Source organism: Dasypus novemcinctus, chromosome 17 (assembly GCF_030445035.2).
Source record: "Dasypus novemcinctus isolate mDasNov1 chromosome 17, mDasNov1.1.hap2, whole genome shotgun sequence".
NCBI lineage: Eukaryota > Metazoa > Chordata > Mammalia > Cingulata > Dasypodidae > Dasypus > Dasypus novemcinctus.
Window position 1 is genome coordinate 10,357,619 of NC_080689.1, and position 24,529 is coordinate 10,382,147.

The following is a 24,529-nucleotide window of genomic DNA, read 5'->3' on the forward strand; positions in this document are numbered from 1 at the left end:
TTTGATCCTCCCATGTGACAGAAAGAAGAAGTCTCAAACAGCCAAGGCCCTGGAGAGAGATAGCCTTTGCTTGATAGCTACAGCTGAATTTGGGAAGAGAGTGGAGCAGCAGAGACTGATATCAGAAGCCCTAAGAGTCAAGCCCTATGCCAGCTTGTAGCTGAAATCTAGAAGAGAGAATGCCCAGAGGGGAAGGAGACGCCAGTCAAAGATTGCCCGCCATGTTGCTTCAACCTGTGACAGGTGACTTTGGTGAAAAAGTACTTCTTATGGTGCAGTAAGCTTGACTTCTCACAGCCTTGGAACTGTAAGCTTTTACCCCAAATAAATCCCCATCAAAAAAGTCAGCAGATTTCTGGTTCTTTGCTTTGGCAGCCCTTTGGCAGACTAATACAAATTGTTTGTGCTTAATTTTTTGAAATTTCTGAGTGGCAAATAATCTGAATCTTTATCTGAGGATATCTGAAGTTCAACTTCAGTCTCAAGTGATTATTTATCTGTATTTGGAATTCTATACTGACAGTTTAATAATTTTCTCCCAGTCCACTCACAATATCATTCCACTGTATTATTTCTGGCACCTGAGGATTTTCCATATTTTCTTGAGAGGTCAATTCTACATTTAAAAGAACCTTCTTTAGATTAAATATATTCTTTCTATGGTATCTGTAGCAGGAGGGCATGTGTGCTATCTAATCTACAATATTGCTAGAACCAGAAATCAGAGGATCCCTTTATTGGAGCTGAGCCAGGAGCTCTTTTGCAAGGGTCATAATGAAAATAATGATGAGACTTTCCAAGACTATAGTAGTTTTCTCCAATATGTCTTTGAATCATATTTCTATGTTCAGTGATATATTTCAGATGTGTTTTCATTTCCATGTGTATTATATTCCACTTTTGAAGCAATTTTTGGATTTTTTGATCAATGGCATTGTTGATTATCCATAGCATTCAAAAGTTAAAAAGTACAACACAGGGAGCAGACGTGGCTCAAGCAGTTGAGTGCCTGCTTCCCACATGCCCCAGGTTCGGTTCCTGGTGCCTCCTAAAAAACAAAAACAAACAACAAGCAAACACTTCAAACGACCAACTTAGGGCAGTCAATGTGGCTCAGTGGTTGAGAGCTCGCTTCCCACATATGAGGTTCCGGGTTCAATTCCCAGCCCCTGTACTAAAAAAAATAATAATAGTACACTTCAGGTCCAAGAAGCCCTCTGACCCTCCTCTTGGCCACTACAGCATTCTATGCATACCCCTTAACAGCTCCTTGGTTACTGGTATTTACCTGGTCCATGCAGACCATTAGTTCTTCCATTTCACTCTACTTTGTTTCTCTAGTATGCACAACTGTAACTAGCATTGAGAAAGAACATTTTTAATGGTTTTTGGGGAAAAAAAATAATAGAGAGGCAGGAAGAAGCAGCAGGGGTAAGCCCACACAAATCAAACAATATTCATAAAGAAGGGTTATCTACACTTACATGCAAAAAAGTGTCTTCAAATGCAGAAACTCTAACCTCTTGAGTTTAAATATGGTTTATTTGAATAAGAATATCCAAACTAACATATTTGTTTTGATAAAAATGAAAATATAAAGCCTGATCGGGACAGAGAAAAACAGGTATTTGGAAGGGAATGATTTGCTGGAGAAGAATCTTGTCCAGAAGAAAGGAGCAGTGACAGAAAAAAAGAGTTTGATAAGAAGGAAAGGATTTCCAAACTGTTGAAGATCACAAAACTGATTTTTACTTGAGATGTCTGATTTTATTCACTTAGGAATTTGATCTGAGAAATATTGCCAACACAACAACTCTAAAGAATGATTTTCAAATTATGGGTGTAATCTGAATAAACATAATTGTTCTTGAGAATCATCCATTGTTACTGTATTAAGAGCACATTATTTTTATTGCTGAGTAGTAATCCATTTTATGGATATACCACATTTTATTTATCCATGACACAGTATACAGATATTTGGATTCTTTCCAGATTTTGATTATTATTATTAAACTTGCTATGAACATTCAATTACAAGTGTTTTTATGGACATAAGCTTTCATTTCTCTTGGGTAAATACCTAGGAATGAAATGACTGGGTCATATAGTAGGTGTGTTTACCTTTTTAAGAAAAATGCCAAACTCTTTTCCAAATGGTTGTACCATTTTACATTTCCACCAGCAATGTTTGAGAGTTCATTTTCTCCATATTCTGATAAAGACTAGGAATGATCATCTTTTTAATTTTCCCATTCTAGTATGTGCATAGTAGTATCTCATTTTGGTTTAATTTATATTTAACCAATGATTAATGAGGTTTAGAATCTTTACATATGTTTATTTGTCATTCATATATTTTCTATGGTGAAGTATCTATTCAAATCCTTTGCCTTTTATTTATGAGTTTTCTTATCTTATTATTGACTTTTGAGGCCTCTTTATGCTCTGGATACAAATAACTATCAGATGAACACTTTGAGAACATTTCCTCCCAATCTGTTGCTTGTTCTTTCTTTTTCTTAGCAGGGTCTTTTGGAGAGAAGTTTTTAATTTTGATAAAGTCCAACTTATTTTTTTTTTCTTTTATGAATCATGCTTTTGCTGTTGTGCCTAAAAAATAACTGCCCAAGTCAAGGCCACATATCTTTCAGATATTTATAGTTTTAGGTCTTACATTTAGGTCTGTGATTTATTTTGCATTCATTTTTTCATACAGTGAGACATATGGGTCAAAGTTCAGTTTTGCAGGTGGATATCTAATCATTCCAGAACTGTTTGTTGAAATATCTACAACACTGTTGTGATAAAATGTCTACATATTACCATGATTTAGAGATTTTTTAAAAATGTTTTTGTTCAATTAAATATATCAGTCTGTCTTTTGTTTCCTCTTTTGCTTTTATGCTTAGGAATGTCTTCTCCAACAAGAGATGAAGTAAATTGCATTTTCACTGAAGACTTTTTATTTTCTCCATCTTTTTTTCTATTCTATGTCGTAATCCAATTGACATTCATTGTGGTAGACAGTGATATGACTGTGTGTATGATTATAAATTAGCGATATAACCTGTTAACATTCTAGTGAAGTAAATAAATAAATAACCCTACAAGATTCTGTATAGCAAAATGATTCCACTTGGTTTCATAGCTTACATGGAAAAACTAAAACTGAAAGAACTAGAAGAATACATATGTTTTGGGTAGGTTGGGATGGCATTGAGAAATGAACTATGACCACATAAGCAAGAAGATGTAAAACTTATCATAAAATTCAGCTATAAATTCAATAATATATTTGGAAATATCAAAGAATCTAAGAAAATATAAAATTGTCAAAAGTGAATGAAGAAGAAATTGAAGAACTGAATATAACAATAACATAGAAGAAACTGGGGCAGCTTTCAAAGAATTACCTCTATGAAATGCTGTAGATTCAGATAGGTTTAGGGGTGAATTCTTTTAAAAATTCAAAGAACCTCTGTGCTATTTAAACTGAACTAAAGCATAGAAAAAGAAGGAGAGCTTCCCTATTGGTTTCACAAAGCTACTACAATGCTCAAAATTAAAATTACAGGCTAACATCAGCTGTGAATATTGATGTAAAAAAAATCATGTAAACCATGTTAGAAGATCAAATCAATGAAAACTAGCAGTACAGGGAAAAATTAATATCTGATGCCCTGTCAGCTTTCTTCCAGGATGTTAAGGGTGGTTCATTATTGGAAACTCTATTAATATTAAGTGAACAGAGAAAAGCCACAAGATTACAACAAAAGATGCCCAAATTGGTATGTTTAAGACTTCATTTTAAATTTTGAGATAATTATAGATTCACATGCAGTTTTAAGAAATAATACAAAATAATCTGGAATAATAATACATCCAATTTCCCATCATAACATCTTGCATGACTGTAGTACAATACCACCACCAAGAAATCGATATTGATGAAATACTTAGACTTCACTCACATTGCATCAGTTTTACGTACACGTATTTGTGGACATTGAGTTCCCTGCAATTTTATCTCAAATATAGCTTCATGGTACCAGCACTTGGAGAAGATGCAGAACAGCTCCATGCAAGAAGTCCTGTGCGGCCCTTTTACAGCCAGTCACCACTCATGCTGTCCCTCTTCTGAACTCCTGGCAATACTAATCTGCTCTTCATTTCTTGCTTTCATAATTCCAAGAGTGCTGTATAAATGGAATCATACACCATATAAACTTTTGAGATTGGGTTTTCTCACTCAGCATGAATCCCTTGAGAGCCATCCAAGTTGTTGCTGTATCTATAGTTTGTTGCTTTTTATTGCTGAGTAGTATTTCATCGTTCAGATTAACTAGTTTGTTTTTCAACCATTCACCTGTTAAAGGATATATGTTTTGTTTCCAGTTCATGACTATTATGAATAAAACTGCTATGAAAATTCATGTTCATGTTTTTCTGGTAACTTCAGTTTTCATTTCTCTTGGATAAATGGCCACATTTATTCGAAAATGTAAAGAGAGAGAGAGCAAGAGAGAATACACAATTGTTGCTGGGTCATATGGCAAACATGTTTAGTTTTGCAAGAAACTGCCATACCCTTTTTCATTTTAAATTTCCTCCATCAGTGTAGAGAGTTCCAATTTCTCTGCTTCCTTGCTGGCATTGCATGATATCACTATGTTTAATTTTAGCCACTCTTCTAGGCGTGGGGTGATTTCTTCTTGTGTTTTTTTTTAATCAAACTACCAGAGATTGAACCTAGGACCTCATACATGGGAAGCAGGTATTCAACCACTGAGCTACATTCGACTCCCCTATTTTTCCAATAGGCTTTACTTTTAGAGCAGTTTGAGGTTTACAGAAACATTGTACATAAAGTAGAGAATAACCATTCACCCCCTTCCCTTCTCCCTGCACACATCCTCTCCTATTATGAACATATCACATTAGTGTGGTATATTTGTCAAAATTGATGAATTAATACATTATTAACTAAGATCCATCTTTTTTTTTATTGACTTTGTAATAATATTACATTAAAAATATATATGTGAGGTCCCATTCAACCCCACCCCCCACCCCCCCTCTCCCCCCCCAAACAACACTCGTTCCCATCATCATGACACATCCATTGGATTTGGTAAGTACATCTTTGGGCACCTCTGCACCTCATAGACAATGGTTCACATCATGGCCCATACTCTCCTCCATTCCATCCAGTGGGCCCTGTGAGGATTTACAATGTCCGGTGATTACCTCTGAAGCACCATCCAGGGCAGCTCCATGTCCCAAAGACGCCTCCACCTCTCATAAGATCCATCATTTACATTAGGGTTCATTCTTTGTGTTGTGCAGTGGCATGGGTTTTGACAAATGCATAATATCATGATTTCACCATTAAGACATCACACAGGATAGTTCCCCTTCCCTAAGAATGCCCTGTGCTTCCACGATTTCTTACTAACTCCTTTTGTACTGTCTCTATGGTTTTGTCTTTTCCAGAATGTCATATAGTCAGAATTAAAGAGTATGTACCCATACTTAACAATATGCATTTAAGATTCCTCTGTATCTTTTCATGACTTGATCCCTGATTTCATGACTATTATCACTAAATAATATGCCATTGTATGAATGCATCACAGTGTATTTATCATTAATTGTTTGCTTCCAATTTCGGGCAATTATAATAAAGCGGGTATGAAAATTATTATGCACGTTGGTGCATGGAAATAAGTTTTCAACTCATTTGGGTAAATACCTAGGAAACATGCTTGTTGGATCATATGGTAAGATTATGTTTAGCTTTTAAGAAACTGCCAAAATGCCTTCCAAAGTGGCCTTATCATTTTTCATTCCCACCAGCAGTGAATGAGAGTTCCTGTATCTTCACATCCTTGGTCTATGATCCATTTTGAGTTAACTTTTGTGAGAAAGTAATCTCCATCTAGATTCATTTTTTTGTATGTGGATATCCAGTTGTTCCAGCACGATTTGTTGAGAAAGCTATCATTTCTCTACGGAGTTGCCTTTGCTCTTTTGTCAAAGATCAGTTGACTGTATTTCTGTGGGTCTCCCTTTAGGCTCTTTATTCAGTTGATATTCTTTCACCAATGCCACACTCTTTGTTACTGTAGTTTATAGTAAGATTTGAAATAAGTGTCAGTCCTCTGACTTTGTTCTTCACTATTTTGTTGGATATTCTGGATCTTTTGCCTTTCCATATGAAAATTAGTTTGTATTAATATCCACAGAATAACTTACTGGGATTTTTATTGGAATTGCATTGAATCTATAGATAAAGTTGGGAAGAATTGGCACCTTAATAATACTGATTCTTCCTACCTGTGAATATATGATAGAATATCTCTTCATTTATTTTGATCTCTATTGATTTCTTTCAGAGTTTGGTAATTATTCTCATATAGAGCTTGTACTTTTTTTTTTCAATTTATACCTACATATTTTGTTTTTGGCTGTTAATGTAAGTATTATTATGTTTACAACTTCAAATTATAATTGTTCATTGCTGGTATACAGGAAAGCAATTGACTTTATATATTAACTTCATATCCTATGATTCTGCAACATCACATTACTTCCAGGAGGGTTTTTTTTGGTCAATTCTTTGGGATTTTCTATGTAGACAATCATATAATCTGCAAAGATAAATTTATTTCTTCCTCCCCAATCTGTACACCTTTACTTTACTTTTTCTTGTGTTGTTAGCAGGGGCTTCCAGTACAATGTTGAATAGGAGTGGTAAGAAGGCGCATCTTTGTCTGGTTCCCAATCTTAGGGGGACAGCTAGTGTCTCACCATTCAGTCTGATGTTGGCTGTAGTGTTTCTGTAGATGTTCTTTATCAAGTTGAAGAAGTTCCCCTTTACTCCTAGTTTGCTGAGAATTATCATGATTGAATATTGGATTTTATCAAATACTTCTGCATCTGTTGATATGATCATATGACTTTTCTTCTTTAGTCTATTGACATGATGGATTACAATAACTGATTTTCAAGCATCGAACCAGCCTTGCATACCTGGAATAAGTCCTACTTGATCACGCACATAATTCCTTTTATACGTTGTTGGATTCAATTTGCTAATATTTTGTTAAGGATTTGTGCCTATGTTCACGAGCAATATTAGTCTATAATTTTCCTTTCTTAAAATACCTTTGTCTGATTTTGGTATTAGGGTGATGTTGGCCTCAAGAATGAGTTAGAAGATGTTCCCTCTGCTTCTGTTTTCTGAAAGAGATTATAAAGAATTGGCACCATTTCTTCTTTAAATGTTTGGTAGAATTCACCAGGGAAACCCGTTTGACCTGGTGCTTTCTGTTTTAGAATGTTGCAGATGTAATTAGCTACAGCAGAATGAGGTCATGTTGCAGTAGGGTGGACTGTTAATCTGATCCCACTAGTGTTCTTATAAGAAGAAGGGAAGACAAAGAGACAGCAGCTTACAGCCGAGAAAACTACCTGAAGATAGAGCAGAAACTGGAGCTATGCAGCTACAAGCCTCCCCGGCTTGGATTACACCAAGGATTACAGCCACCAGCAGAAGCTAAGCAAAGGCAAGGAAGGATTCCTCATTCGCTCCATCAGTATTGCCAACCTACCAACACCTTGGTTTCAGACTCCTGGCCTCCAGAACTGTAAAAGAATACATTTTCTGTTGTTTCAAGCCACCTAGGCTTTAGTAGTTTGTTATGGTAGCCCCAGGAAACTAATACAGATTTTGGTTGATTACTGATTCAATTTCTTTATTAGATGTAGGTCTACTCAGAATATCTATTTCTCCTTATGTGAGCTTTATAAATTGTACCTTTCAAGAAATATGTCCATTTTGTCTAAGTTATCAAATTCATGGGCAAAGAGTTGCTCATGAGATCCCTTTATTATCTATTCAATGTCCATGTGATCAGTAGTGGCCGCCCCTCTTTCATTTCTAATATTACTTATTTGTGTTTGCTCTTTTCCTTGGTTAGACTGGCTAAAGGTTTATCAATTTACTGAACTTTTCAAAAAACAGCTTATGGTTTTCTTGACTCTATTGTTTTTCCGTGTTCAATTTCATTAACTTCTGCTCTAATTTTTATTATTGCTTTTCTTTTACTTACTTTAGATTTAATTTGCTCATCTTTTACTAGTTTCCTAAGGAGGAATCTTAGACGATTGAATTTAGGTCTTTCTTCTTTTCTAATATATACATGCAATGCTATAAATTTCCCTCCAAACACTGCTTTTGCTGCTTTTTACAAATTTTGAGAAATTGTCATTTCATTTTTAATTAGTTCAAAATATTAAATTTCTTTTGAGACTTCTTTGACTCTTCTGTTATATAGAAGTGCATTGTTTAATCTACAAATACTTTGTAATTTTCTAGCTATCTTCTAGTTTGAGTCCAGGTTTAGGTCCATTGTGGTCTGAGAGTATATTTTGTATAATTTCTACTCTTTTTAAATTTGTGAAATGGTGTTTTATGGTGTATTTATTTGCAGGGCTTTTCTTGGTGAATGTTCCATGTGAGCTCGAGGAGAATGTGTATTCTACTGTTGTTGGATGAATATTCTATAAATGTCAATTGAATCCAGTTGATTGATAGGGCTATTCAGTTCAACTATATCTTTACTGATTTTCTGTCTGCTGAAGCTGTCAGTTACTGACAAAGGAGTGTTGAAGTCTCCACCTGAACTGGTGGATTTGTCTTTTCCTCCTTGCAATTCTATCAGTTTTTGCCTCATGTATTTTGATGCTCTGTTGTTAGCTGCATACAAATTAAGAATTATTATGTCTTCTTGGAGTATTGACTCTTTTATCATTATATAATACCCCTCTTTTTCCCTGATAATTTTCCTTGCTTGGAAATCTGCTTTGTCTGATATTAATATAGCTACTAAGCTTTCCTATAATTAATGCCAGCATGGTAGATCTTTCTCCATCCCCTTCCTTTTTAAACCTTTAATTTATTATTTTTTATTAGAGAATGTGTGGGTTCCTTTTTTATTTTTTAAAGATTTACTTTTTATTTATTTCTCTACCCCCCTCCCCCCACATTGTCTTCTCTCTGTGCCCATTCACTGTGTATTCTTCTGCACTGCTTCCATCCTTAGTAGCAGCACGGGGATCTGTGTTTCTTTTTGTTGCCTCATATTGCTGTGTCAGCTCTCCGTGTGGGCGGCGCCATTCTTGGGGAGGCTGCTCTTCCTTTCGTGCTGGGCGGCTCTCCTTATGGGGTGCACTCCCTGTGCATGGGGTTCCCCTAAGCGAGGGACACCCCTGCATGGCACGGCACTCCTTGCGCACATCTCTGCTGTGCATAGGCCAGCTCCACACGGGTCAAGGAGGCCCTGGGTTTGAACCGCTGACTTCCCATGTGGTAGGCAGACACCCTATCCATTGGGCCAAGTCCGCTTCCCTACAGAACAATCTTATATAAAATATGGGATTCCCATATACCATTCTATTACACACACATTGCATTGGTGTGGAACTTTTGTTACAATTGAGATAGGCACATTTTTATAATTGTACTATTAACTATTTACAGTCCATGGTTTATCTTAGGCTCAGTGTCTGTGCAGTGCAGTTCCATGGGTTTTTAAAAAATTTATTCTAGTAACATATATAAGACCTAACAGTTCCCCTTTTGCCACATTCAGATGCATATTTCAGTGCTGTTAATTACATTCACAATGATGTGCTACCATCACCACCATCCATTACCAAAACATTTCCACCATTCCAAATAGGAACTTTGTACATTTCAAGCCTAACTTCCCATTCCCTAATTCCCACCCTGCCCCTTAGTCACCTATATTCTAGAATCCAACTCTGTATTTGCTTATTCTAATTATTTTATATCATGATGAGATACCATTTCACACCAATTAGAATGACTACTATTAAAAAATGAAAAATTACCAGATTGGAGAGGATACAGAAAATAGAAACACTCATTCATTGTTGGTGGGAATGTAACATGGTACAGCTGCTGTGGAAGACAACTTGGCAGCTCCTCAGAAAGTTAAGTATAGTATTACCATATGGCCTGGAAATCTCTCTACTAGGCATATACCCAAAAGAATTGAAAGGAGGGACTTGAACAGATATTTGCCCAACAACGTTCATAGAAAAGATGGAAGGAACCCAAAGGCCCATCAACTCATGAATGGATAAACACAATGTGGTATATACATACAATGGAATATTATTCAGCCATAAAAACGAATGAACTTCTGATACATGCAGCAACATGGATCAACCTCAAAGGCATCATATTGAGTGAACTAAACCAGATTCAGCGGTGGACTTGGCCCAGTGGTTAGGGCGTCCGCCTACCACATGGGAGGTCCATGGTTCAAACCCCGGGCCTCCTTGACCCGTGTGGAGCTGGCTCATGCGCAGTGCTGATGCGTGCAAGGAGTGCCCTGCCACGCAGGGGTGTCCCCGCGTAGGGGAGCCCCACGTGCAAGGAGTGCACCCCGTAAGGAGAGCCGCCCAGCGCCAAAGAAACTGCAGCCTGCCCAGGAATGGTGCCGCATACACAGAGACCTGACACAGCAAGAGGACACAGCAAAAAGAAACACAGATTCCCGTGCCGCTGACAACAGAAGCCAACAAAGAAGACGCAGCAAACAGACAGAGAACAGACAACTGGGGTGGGGGACGGAGGGGAGAGAAATAAATAAATAAATCTTAAAAAAAAAAAAAAAGAAAGAAGCCAGATTCAAAAGAATAACTATTGTATGATCTCACTGATACAAAATAATGAGAATAATCATCCCTTTACTTTTAATGTCTGTGTCTTTATATTTAAAGTGGGTTGCTTGTAGAGAACATATAGTTGATCTTGTTTTTCAATCCACTGTGATAGTTTCTCTCTTTTAGTTGTTATATTTAGACAATTCACATTAAAACTGGTTATTGATATAGTTGCATTAATATTCTACCATATTTGTTACTGTCTTCTATTCATTGCCCTTGTCCTTAGTTTCTTTTTTGCTTTTCATTCTTTTTTGGCTTTCTCTGCTCTTTTAGCATAGCAATTAGATTCCTTTTTCACATTTTTTAATGGTTGCCCTAGAGTTTTCAAAAACTTATAACTAATCTAAGTCTGCTTTCAAATAACACTATGCCATTACGGATAGTGCAGGTAACTTAGAATATTAATAATTCCTCTACCCCATCCATTATAATATTATTTAATTATATACTTATTAAATATAATATATATAATTCATTTCATTTACTTGTAAGTTATAATCATCCAATACATGTTGGTATTTTTAATTGAACAACTCTTGTCTGTTAGATCAGTGAAGAATATGAAAAATAAGATTTTATTCTACCTTAATTTATTCCTTCTCTTACACTCTTCCTTTCTTTAGGTGGATCTATAGATATATAGAGTTTCTAGCCTACATAATTTCCTTCTCTCTGAAGAACTTCTTTTAATATTTCTTGCAAGGCAGATCTAATGGTCACAAAATTCCTCAATCTTATTTGTCTGGGAAAATCTTTATTTTTCCTGTATTTTAGAAGGATAATTTTGCTGGGTACAGAATTCTGAGTAGATTTTATTTTTTATTTCAATATTTTAAATATTTCACTTCATTCTCTTCTTTCTTGCATAGTTTCTAAGGAGAAGTCTAATATAACTCTTATCCTTGTTTCTCTATGGGTAAGGTGGCTTTTTCCTCTAGCTTCTTTCAAGATTTTTGTGTTTGTCTTTGATTTTCTGCAGTTTGAATATGCTATTCCTAGCTGTCAATTTTTTGGTACTTATCCTGTTTGGTGTTCTCTGTGCTTCCTGGATCTGTGGATTACTCTCTGTCACTAATTTTGGAAAATTCTCAGATATTATTGCCTCTTAATATTTGTGTCTTTCCCTCTTTCTTCTCCATCTCTTATTCCAATTATGTGTAATTGTCCTGTACTTCTTGGATCTTCTGTCTTTTCAATCCTTTTTCTTTTGGCATCTCAATTTTAGTGTTTCTACTGACATGTCTTCAAGCTCACTGCTTCCTTCCTGTGGTTGTGTCCAGTCTACTGATGAACCAAATCCATTCTTCATTTCTGTTACAGTGTTCTTTTTTTATTGTTAACATTTCCTTTGATTCTTTCTTAGAGATTCCATCTTCCTGCTTATACTACCCATCTTCTTGTCCACTTTTCCTACTAGACCTCTTAGCATATTAATCATAATTGTTTTAAATTCCCAATGTGATCATTTCAAAATACCTGGTGTATCTGCTCTGAAGATATACCAAGGCCCTGATGCCCTGTCTCTTCAGACTATGTGGGTTTTTGTTTTGTTTGGGATTTTTTTTGCCTTTTTGTATGCTTGTAATTTTTTCTGGAAAGCCAGACATGATATATGAGATGATATATGGAACTGAGGTAAGTAGGCCTTTAATGTGAAGCTTTATGGTTATCTGCCCAGGAGTTAGCTATTTTTACTGTTTTGTAGCTATAGATACCAGAGGCTAAAATTTCCACTTGTGTCCTTGTTTTTGTCTCCCCTGTTGTCCTTGGGTTTCCATAGTCTTAAATGAGGTCCGAGCCTTGAAATTCTTCCCATTTTAATCTCCTTGTATTATTTTGGAACATAGGTGGGCGGTGGCTGAGGTAGTGGTGGAATTGTTCTGTGATCTATGATTTGGTGTCAGTCTTTTAGTGAACCTGTGTCCCTCAGCTGTGACCTTCACAAGTGCTCCTTAGCTTCTCTCCATCCCCCAAGTGTAACAGGAGATTTAGAGAGGGTTGGAGTTGAGTATTTCCCTTTCCTGACATTGGTTAGGCTCTGGTAAAACCCAAGTGTCTTAGTTCACCAAGGTGCTGTAAAAAAGTACCACAGACAAGTCAGCTTAAGTAGCAGGAATTTATTGCCTGATAGTATTGGAGGCTAGAATTCCAAAGTCAAGGTGTTGGCAGGATCATGCTTTCTCTGACATCTAGCATTCTAGTGGTGGCTTGACAACAGTCCATAACTCAATCTCTTCCTCCATCACATAGCCATCTGCTTCCTTCTGTCTCCTACTCCTGACCACCCAAATTTCCTCTTAATAAATATTGCAGTCATATCGCATTAAGACTTACCCTGATTCAGTTTGGCCTCACCTTAACTAACAGAATCTTTGAAGATCTTATTTACAAATGAGTTCCCATTCAAGGTCCAAGACTTGTAGAACCTGTGATTTCCATATACTTTTTAGATTAAGTCTATCTATGTCTACAAAAAAGTCCCTTGCTGGAATTTGGATAAGAATTGCATTAAACATATAGACTAATTGGGAGACAATTGATATTTTTACTATATTGAATCTTCTAATCCATGAACATGGATGTGTCTCCATTTGGTTAGGTATTCTTTGATTTTGTTCATTAGCTATTTGCAATTTTTAGCAAAGATATCCTATATATGTTATGATAGGTTTACAACTAATTATTTTGTTTTCTTTAGAGCAAATATAAATGATATTGTGCCTTGAAGTTCCATTTCTCCTTGTTTGTTGTTAATTTATTGAAATGAAACTTTGAATACCTGAAAGAAATTTCACTTGGCCATGGTGTATAATTCTTTATATACCTTGATGAATTCATTTGCTAATTGATGAAGATTTTTATGGCTAAGTTCATGAGAAGTATTTGTCTTCATTTTTTTAGTTTTGTCTTCTTTTGGTCTGGTATTCATATCAGGGTAATACAAGCTTCATAAGGTGAGGTGGTAAGTGTTTCCACCTCTATTTTCCAAGAGATATTTGCAGAATTAATGTTAATCCTACTTTAAATATTGGTAGAATTCTCCAGTGAAGCCACCTAGACTTGGAGATTTGGGGGGGGAAGTTTTTAATTTAAAAAAATCAATTTTTCAATGAGTATACAAGTATTCAGATTGTGGACTATTTTGAGGTTTTCTTTGAAACTAATATAATCATACGTATGTTATCCATAGCCACTTTAAAATGTGTAGTATAATTATGTATCTATTTCATCTCATTAAGTTAGTATCATGGTTATATACATTACTTTTTTGCCTATGACCTGTGAAGAACTCATGAAAGTATGTTAAAATATTTCACTTCTATTGCTTTTCAATTACTTCTTGTGTTCCAACATTTATTTATATAATTCAGTGCTATGTGATTCTGTATATAAACCTTAATGAGCATTATCTTCTTTGTTTACATTCTTAATTGTAAAAATGTTAAAAACTGTTTTTAAAAATACCCCTTTTTGTTTAGTCAAATGCTTCTTTTTTTTTACCATCAAATATATGCTGTCTGATATTAAAAGGGACCTTTAATTCATTTCATCTATTATCATAAGTGATATGTTTGGTCATTCTTTATTACCATGACTTCTTTTTACTTTTCCCATTTATTTTCCTCACTTTGGCAATATCAACTAAGATTTACCTGATTAGCTCTCTTCTGGTAATGTTGAAGTTATAGCTTCTGTTTTAATTGCACAGGTGGATGCCTTAAGACATTTGTCTTATAAATTTCTGTCCTCCGGGTCTTGCTACTGCCTCCATTAAGGAGTGCCTGTCACATCTGCCGGTGTGCTGCCTGATGTGCCCATGCTCGGTCTCCTGGCACAACCATTTAGATGGCATTATTTGCACGCTGGAAAAACAGATTTTGAGTGGAGTAGTTCCCATCTTGTTTGTGACTTGCTCTTGCTCTTCCAAACTTGGGCAGTTACAAGGTCTTGTCCAGAATCTCAACTTCTATCTTGTTGAAGCACACTCCTTTCTATGGAAGCAAAGTTCAGAGTTTTCTCTTGGTATATTCTTTGAATCCAGTCCAGCTGCCCAATATCTAACCTGCATTTCCAAAAATGTCTGGAAGGCAACCTTACTTTCCAACCCTGATCTTCCCCACAGCCCCTCTTCTTTTTTATATTCCTTTGCTCATATTAATTGGAGTCTGAAAGGAGGAGTTGATATTGTGCTCCACGTGCTTCCTCATGCAGCTAAGACTGTTGCTTGAGGCTGTGTGGAATGTATTGTGGAGGCAAGAAAACTGTGGAAACATTGAAAACATTACATAACACATTTCAAGCTTTTAAAAAACATATTCCAATTTCTCATAAACTGAAACTTCCATTTTAAAAACATCTCTCTATATATGAAATTATATAAAAACCACCTAAGAACATAGATTCTGCATCCTAAATGTAGATATAATCTCTTATTTTCAAATCTAATATTTAAATACATGAAGAAATTCTTAACTACTTCACCACTTTCACAAGAAAGTGAGTGTAAAAACTCAAGAAGAGTTTTTAAAGGTAAAACGAGCTACCAAAAAGATGATTAAATTTCCTAGTAAGATCAGGAATAATAATCTTAAACTCATCTCAATTGTAATTTAAGATATATAATTTTATATATTCTATAGAGTTTTTTTAGACTAAGTTAAATGATCACATCTCATTGCCTTGTTTGTTATTTTTATATTTCTTTTAACGAGAATAAATATACCTTAACAACTCAAGAGCTTTTCTAACTTAGAATCTGTGTATTTTGCAACATCTGGATATCGCAAGAAAGACTGCCCTAGTTAAGTGTCTGTCAACATACTTACTATAAATCTGTTATAAAGAGCTTTATCATACTGACAGTTCCCTCATGCAGGTCAAAGCAAGGCATATAGATTCCCCTTGGGCTGCAAATTTTCCTTATAAATGATTAAAAATGTTTGAGTTCTCTTCACTTAACTCTCACTTCTTCTCATGCCTTACACTGTTTTCATACCCAAAATTGCAATACATCAAAACAGCACCTAAAGAAAATATTTTATGTTCCTGTTTCATAACTCTATTTGAAGTCCAAGTTGTAGTTTGGGCATAATGTTTTTGAATTGTATAGGTTAGGAATCTGCAACTTCAGTATAATTGAAAACTTTGTTTTTCTATGATTAATTCAATCTAGAATGAGATGCACAAGATGATAGAGTCATAGTAAACTTTGGAAGGAAAGTTACAAATCATTTTGTAAACTATCTTTTTTATGGATGAGAAGCTTTGGCTCAGAGAAGTTCTACGATTTGTGCAAAAGAAAGAATCGTAATGTCAGTAGCATTTGTGTTGTCCAAGCAAAACAGAGCTGAGGCAGAGAGTTGAACTGGTTCTCTGAGTAATTCCTATCAAAGGAAGTTGAGGTCTCTGGGTTGAAAAACACAGGTTGTATGTTTGCTCTCAAGAATGGGGACAAATTGTATTTGTAATTTCCCCTATCTGCACAATTTACAGGCTTTCCTATTGGTTAGTCACTTGGTCAATGATGAATATTTAAGCACACACAAGTTCAATATTCATTTTAGCTAACCTCTCTTAACCATTTATTACGTGCCGACACTAAGCTAAACACTACACCTATTTTATGGCATTTCAACCTTGCAACAATACTATAAAGGAGGCAATATCCTTGTCCCAATTTATAAACGTGAAAACTGAAGCCTTTCATGTGCACGATTTGAGATGAATTGCCTTGCTCAAGTTCGTACACCTAGTAAGAAAGTCAGACACTCAGGGAAGAAAAGACACGGCGTCTGACTTCAAAACTGCCCCTTTGGGTGATCGCAGACCTTGGTTCGTGACGATTTGGCCGGGGCAGTGTCAAGCCTCAGCCGGGTTCTTTAGGTCCTTTCATGGTTTCGATGACCCGGTCCCCGCGCCTTCGCTGTGTGCTTCGCCCTCCTGGCCAGCACCTGGACCTCTCTTCAAACAACTTCCCCAGGGCCCCGGGCGCCCCTAGTCAAAGTCTGGCTTGTGGGGGATGGAAACACCTGGCTCTCTTACCTGGAGCCAGGACAATCTCTCCAATTTAATTCATACTCCAGATCTTCCTGTGGGATCAGGCTGAGGCTTAAAGTTACTCGCTGGCGTGGCTTTCTCCCCTCCCCTGCTTCTTCCATTGCCTCAGTTTCTCCCGGGAACCCTTCCTTCACTAATCACTTGTACACAAACCCTCAGCTCACACATGCTTCTGGAGACCCCAACCTAAAACCTTCTCATTTTATCCTAGGTGATCTCAAAAGGTGGACTCCGGTGGAAAGTATCACAGCCTAATCCCTTTATTTTAATTTTTGCATCCTACTGCTTTTGTTGGATTATCAGAGAAGCTTTTCGGTCTCAGAGAAAGGGTTTGTGAGGAACTTATACTCTTCTTGAAACTTCAAACAAGGATACTCAATTGGGTAAAAGTTTTCAGAGGTGATTACATATTTTCCTTTATCAGCTTGGCCCAATAACACATTCAGTCCTTGGACTTTTTTTTTTTTTTCCTGAAGGAGATAAAAAGAAAAACATACAGTTCTAGTTATCTACCTTAAAACATGCAGCTGCTGTGGGGCAGACGGGGCTACAGCAGCCCTCAGTGTTCCTGTGAAAAGAATCTATAGCCCTGAGGCTCAGAATGAGTGTGGGTAGGTATTTTTGCCCCACAAGAGTAAATTATTAGAAGTGCAATTTCGAGAACCATATGCATATATATGGTTTTAAAATATTTAGATGCAGTGAACAAATAGTATTAAACTGACTTCTGGTGGATTTAAACATTTTAAATAAATATTTTAGCTTTCCGCTTCTTTGTGTATAGCAAGACGTTTCAACAGCCGCTACTCTGTACTCGGCCCCACACACTCGTGCCTGGATTATAGCAGTTGTCTTCTCCTCGGTGTCCCTACCATTAATCACCTTCCTTAACCTGTCCTACCTGGAGTTCTAGGACTTTCCATATTGATCCTGAGCACAAATTATAGTTATGCCCAGTGTCAATGGCAATCTTTCTCTTTTTTTAGAAAAGTTGTAGGTTTATAGAAAAATCACATACAAAATACAGGGTTTCCATATACCACCATATTATCAACACCTACATTGATGTAGTACAGTTGTACAACTGATAAAACACATTTTCATAATTGTGCTATAACCTATTATCCATGATTTAAATTAAGGTTCACTGTTTCTGTTGTGCAGGTCTGTGGGATTTTTTTTTAACTTTTTATTTTAGTAACATATGTACAACCTAACATTTCCCCTTTTGCCACATTCAAATATATAATTCAGTGCCATTAATACATTCACAATATTGTGCTACCATCACTACCATCCATTGCCAACCAAAACTTTCCCATCATCTCAAACAGAAACTCTTCACATTTTAAGCCTTAATTCCCTATTACCTAACCACACCCCACTCCCCGGTAAACTATATTCTAGATTCTGACTCTATGAACCTGGCTTATTCTAATTATTTCCTATTGGTGAGATCAGACAATATTTGTCCTTTAGTGTCTGGTTTATTCCACTCCCTATGATGTCTTCAGGGTTCATCCTTGTTGTCCCATGTATTAGAACTTCATTCCTTATTATGGCAGAATAATATTCCATTGTGTGCATACACCACATTTTGTTTATCTGTTCTAACAGTTGATGGACACTTAGCTTGCTTCATCTTTTGGCAATTGTCAACAATGCTGCTATGAACATCAGTAGGCAAATACCTGTTGGAGTTCCTGCTTTCAATTCTTCTGGGTAGATATTCAGCAGTGGGATTGCCAGATCATATGGTAAGTATATACTTACTGATAGCTTTCTGAGAAATGCCCCATTTTATATTCCTATCAGCAATGAATGAGTGTTCCTATGTCAGCACATCCTCTCCAACACTTGTAATTTTGTTTGATTTTTTAAATGATAGCCACCCTAGTGGGTGTGAAATGATATCTCATTTTTTTGTTTTTTTAAAAATGTATTTTTATTAAAGTTGTGAACTTACAAAACAATCATGTACATGGGTGGAATTCCCATACCATACCCTTCTATCAGCATACTACACTGTTGTGCAATATTTATTCCAGAACAAATTATACAAACAACACAATTATGAGATAATATCATCAGACAATTACCACTAACTATGGGCTATAACATACATTTGGTATACTTTTTCCAAACCTCTGATTATTAACACAGTACGTCTTTGGCATTGATGCAAAAATAGTATAGTATTGCTGTTGACTATAGTCCATAGGTTACATGAATTGTATTTCCCATGCTTCTCCACATTCTTACCACCTTGCAATAGTGACGTGCATTTGTTTTAGTTCATAGGAGTTTCTTGCGTTTGTACTATTAACCACAATTCTCAGCCACCTCTGGGTTCACTATGTTACTCAGTCCCTAGATTATTCTCTAGCTTTCTTTCAATTGACATTTACATCTCTATACTACCCTTTTCAGCCACATTCCCATTTATAAAACAGCTGTGTTAGTTCTACTTACTATAATGTGTTACCACCAACTCTATTCATTTCCACACTTTTACAGTCAACTTAATTATGACTCCTATATACATTAAGCATCAGTACCCCTTCTCAGCCCTCCTCTTATCTCCTAATGACCTATACTCTAGGTTTCAATTCCATGCATTTATTCTTCATATCTTTAGTTCATATTAGTGAGACCATACAATATTTGTCCTTTTGTGTCTGGCTTATTTCACTTAGCATAATGTCTTCAAGGTTCATCATGTTGTCATACGTGTCCCAATTTCATTTCTTCTTCAGCAGATCATATTCCATCGTATGTAGATACCACATTTTATTTATCCATTCATCAATTGATGGACCCTTGGGTTGTTTCCACCTTTTGGCAATTGTGAATAATGTCACTATGAACATTGGTGTGCAAATGTCTGTTCGAATCACAGTTTTCAGTTCTTCTGGATATATTCTAAATAAAGCAATTGCTGGATCATATAGTGGTTCTATATTTAGTTTCCTAAGGAACTGCCAAACTCTCTTTCACAGATGCTGCACCATTTCACAATCCCACCAACAGTGAAGGAGTGTTCTTATTTCTTCTTCTCCTCTCCAGTACTTACTGTTTTCTGTTTTTCTAATAATGGCCTTTCTATGCAATGAGAGATAATATCTCATTGTCGTTTTGATTTGCATTTCCCTAATAGCTAGTGATATTGAACATTCTTTCATATGCTTTTTGGCAATGTGTATTTCCTCTTTAGAGAAATGTCTATTTAAGTCTTTTGCCCATTTTTTAAATTGGATTGCTTGCTCTTTTATTGTTGAGTTGTATGATCTCTTTATATAGAATGGAAATCAAATCCTTATCGAATATGTGATTTCCAAATATTTTCTCCCATTGAGTAGGCTGCCTTTTCACCTTCTTGAGGAAGTCCTTTGAATTCATTTTGATTTTGATTTGTAGTTCTTTAAGGGCAAATAATGTTGAGCAATTTCCATGTGCTTTTTAGCCAATTGTAGACCTTCTTTGGATAAAGAAGTGGTTCCAGTCATTCAATATCCACTCGTTGAGAACCTCTCGTGTGGATTATATCCTGAGGCTAAGCCCAACTAGTCAGATAAGCCACATAAGATGCTTTGTGCTCCCCAAGTCAGGCTCTGGGATTTTCAAAACCCAAAGTGAGGGGAGCTACAGCAGAAGCCTCTGCTGCCGAGGAGAAATAGACCAGGGGCGGCAGTGAGGGCTCTGTAGAGTAGGTGTTCCCGTCATCTCTTAAGTAACAGTGGAGAAAGGACTAAGGCAGAAAGAAAATGTGCACAAAACCCAGATGTAGACACATGAAATAGTGAATGCTTGGGTGTTGCTGGCCTCCTGGGTACATGGCAACAAAACTTGCTCAATTAGGCTAAACAGGCATCCAGGCACATGCACAAAATAATTTTTGTTTCAGAGGGAGTGATTCTTTGCCTTAGATCATTTAATATGTTATTGTGCCTTCTATTCAATTCAGTGGTATCGCCAAATACTGCAAATTGACTTACTAAAGTATAAATTGTGGGTTATACATTCTTTAGCTTGCTGACTTCAAAGCAGTCATTAAAAATGTTAATCCTTAGCATTTTGCCCTTTCGGTTTCATAGAGAAATATAAAATTTTACATGTATTTTAAATAATGAAATAAAGGCAGTGTCAACTCAACAGGCACCACTTCAACCTGTTTCTGTTAAACAGAGGCGCCCTACACAACTTGCCTTTTGAGGCTTTGGAACTCACATGTCCTCAAGTGAATGCAAACGAGGGACAAAAACCCTTTTGTGTCAAGTCTCCACAAATGTGGATTCAGTTCCCAGTTGATTTAAGAACAATTGGAAGCTTTTCCTGTTTTAAGATGGAACTGAAACAATACCTCATGATGACTAGAAGTCGTCATAATTATTTTAATTGATGTTATTCTTGTGCTATCTTGGTTTATTGTGTATTTATGTACGTTTGTTTATCGCAGGTCATGCTTGAAAATGGGCTTTCAGCTCCGTTTTCCATACCCAGCTAACAAATAAATCACGGTATGTATGTGTACTGCTCAGCCCCGCTTGTTTATATCAGATGGGCCTGCCATATGGACTTTCCCTACATGTCATGCCCACATGTTTATATCACACAGATAATCCATCTGAGATTGATTTCAACTCCACTTTTAAGTCCGCAGGACCAACAGAGCAAATATGCATCTTGAAATACAAGCTGAAGTTGTTATTTTGCCACCTAAGAACAAAGAGACCTAATGTTTTTAACCCTTTGCTGTGGATCTATTTAAAGCAATGTTCCTTGCCTTGTTACAAGAAACTGCTGGAGAAGAAAGTCGCCATCGGAACTCTGCAGCTCTCTAATTTCACACCAGGCTTTTCTCTTGTCACCCTACCCCCCACACACACACTCCCCCTACCAGCACTAAGAGAAAAAGATGGTATAAACAAAGCCACAAAGACAATCACTTATGGAGAAATGCATTCTAACATCAAGCATTTCTATCCTGGCTGATGGAGAAATGGCATGTTCAATTTACACTCTATTTATAAATGATAAGCACCTATGCACACATTCCTACCTGCCTTTCATATCCCCATATCCAAAACATAGCAAATAAACCAACAAATATGCAAGGAGAAAGGCAGGAGAGAGTGTGTCATTGTTTCATGGAGTCCATTTACAAATGTGCAAGCCACAAACACACATCTGGGAAATGTGTTTTTCTCAGAGCTTCATAAGGCTGATGTGTTAATTCACCCATAATGACAGCCACGTGGCCTCTCTTGTTACAAGGCACCACCTTTGCAGGGGTCTGCGCCTGGTACTGTACCGAACTGGGTGGAACAAAACAGACGTTACAGACCTGGTGTCTTTACATCACAAATTAGGCCATTGTTCAAACTGGAAAATAATGTCACATGTATGTAGCATTTGGCCTCTCGGAGGAATAAATACATGCTAAAGAGCAAAGTATCTCCTTGAGGGATGGGCCCTCAGAAGTTGCATGGCTCTTCTATTTCACTTAATAATATCCAAATCCAAACATTACCCAGGGTCTTTGCGCGTAAGCAAATCTTCAGGGATGGAGGAATGGGAGGAGGGGCGCTTGGAAATGCAGTGTGCAAATAGTATGAAAAAACCTGAAAAAGCTATTAGGGTCCATTGTGTCATTCCAGCTGCTACACAGACATACTTAGTCCATGTGTCAAAAACGCTTACTAAGTTTTTCTCTTGGAGGAAAATAAGCCACCAGTACACAATAGCCTTTGTCTCTTGGCAAGGCTGGCTAACGCGAGGGCTCTGCACATCTGTATCGCAGGTATCTGCAGTTCCGCACCTGAGCTCCAGCGCAGGCTCCGAATGGCTTGCCGCTGCTATCTTTGGGCACCACACGGTCAGCCCAGGCCACCACACCAAGTTCCACATTGGGCACCAAGTCAGACGCAGGGCACGCAAGTCCTCTGCATGGAGGGATTCGGAATGTCCCTTGCTCCCTCTTCTGCAGTGTGTGCTCTCAGGACTCTCTGGAGGCAGGTCTCACCTTTAGGTTAATGGGCCCTGATGGCCTCCGACGATCCTAGGTGGTCAGTTGTTTAACTCACAGTTGTAGAGTCCAATAAAGATGACCATTTTGCCAACACTCAGGCCATGGATCCATCTGTGCAGAAAGCTGGGAAGTTATCCTGAGAAAAATAATATCTCTAGGGAAAGACTACAAAAGTCACAAAAGCTCCATGGAAAATGGAAGCATTCAGTGGGAGAGATGGAAGAGACCTCAGCAACTCTCTGGGACAAGTGCAAAACTGGAGGGGCAGAGGAGGGGATTTTTTGCAAAAAGTTGTCCTGACTGAGAGATAATGCGAGGGCTCAGGTCTCCCAATTCTCAACACAGAACCCTTCACACCACGCCTCTTCCCCTCCCAGTACACATGCACACACACAATTCCCCTCTAGAAATAAAAAGATGAGATCCCTGCAAGAAAACAAATTGCATCAATTAACTTATATGCTAACCAAATGATTATATACATTAAAACTCTTCTAAAATGTCAATCAGTGGAAAGGTGTGCATGTTTCCCTCATTAAATGAGTATGTTTTTCCTTTCTAAGTCTAGCCCATAGTAATATTTCAAGACAGAATTGACAACTACCTGTCTCCCGCAGAAAGGTTTTTTTGAAGATTCCAGAATGATCCCTTTCTTTTTTTTTGTAGTGACAGTGGTTCAAATTGCATCACACTAATATTCCTCCTGGTAAGTGTTCGGTTTAAATATCAAATTATTTTACTGTAGATCTATGGTTGTCACCTAAAATTATGTATTTCTAATCATTTGCTAGAATTCTTTGAATTCAGGACATCAATCTCGTGAGTAGAAATCAAGTGGAGCATCACATGTGAGAATACCGACTTCAAACATTTTAACATGGGAATTATTTGCAGGAAGACTATGGGCACGAGCTGTATCTGCCTATATAGAAGGTAAATGCAGCTACCTCTCTTCTGATGTTTCCAATAGATAGTCTAATAAAATTTAGTGAAGTATAGAATCAGTCCTTTGGTAAAAATTTAAAGCATGTGAAATGGTTTCATTAACCACCTACTATTTTTTAAAAAATCTGTATCAGTGAGAAAAAGAGTTTTAACAAACAATGTTTTCCTTTTAAGTGGATATAATCCAATAACTAGATGAGTATTATAGCCTGAAACTTTATATCAGAAAAACCAGACTTTGACAGCAAGTGCAAGTGAATGAGGCAGAAAGAGGGAAGGGAATTGGCTCCAACATGCTGCTCTTTTTAATCCAGAGCTGTGTGATGGACAGTGGTCCCTGCTTGGCCTCAGGAATGGCTGTGTGTTGTCAGGGTTGTGCAAACTGGGAGAAAATCATTCATTCATTTTCCCATTCATCAAAACTTTACTGAACCCACCTGATGCAGGTACTCTGCTAGGTGCTAAGGATAAGAAACTGAGTTAGGCACAGTCCTTGCCCTGAAAGAACTTCCCATCCTATGGGAAGGAGTAACAAGCATTTAAAACAAATAAATACAACACAATGGGATTGTATGTCTAGGGCTCAGGGGCCTTAGAAAGCATTACCAAGATGTCACCTGAATCTTAACGGTTTAACAATCGATCACAAGGTGGCTGAGTGGGAGGAAGGCATTTCAAGCAGAAGCCTTCACAGGTACAGCATGGTGGCAGGACCTATCAAGATTTATTTGGTGA

General features: G+C 37.0%; 1 long non-coding RNA gene across 1 annotated transcript in view; it reads left to right on the forward strand.

The window, feature by feature from the left end:
* LOC131273851 (uncharacterized) overlaps nucleotides 1–24,529 on the forward strand; it is a 55,629-nt gene that overhangs the window by 18,685 nt on the left and 12,415 nt on the right. Inside the window, exons 2-6 of the long non-coding RNA XR_009181018.2 lie at nucleotides 17,033–17,220; nucleotides 18,439–18,578; nucleotides 21,278–21,338; nucleotides 23,516–23,555; nucleotides 23,641–23,782. This is a non-coding gene — a long non-coding RNA (uncharacterized lncRNA). The remainder of the gene's footprint in view (nucleotides 1–17,032; nucleotides 17,221–18,438; nucleotides 18,579–21,277; nucleotides 21,339–23,515; nucleotides 23,556–23,640; nucleotides 23,783–24,529) is intronic.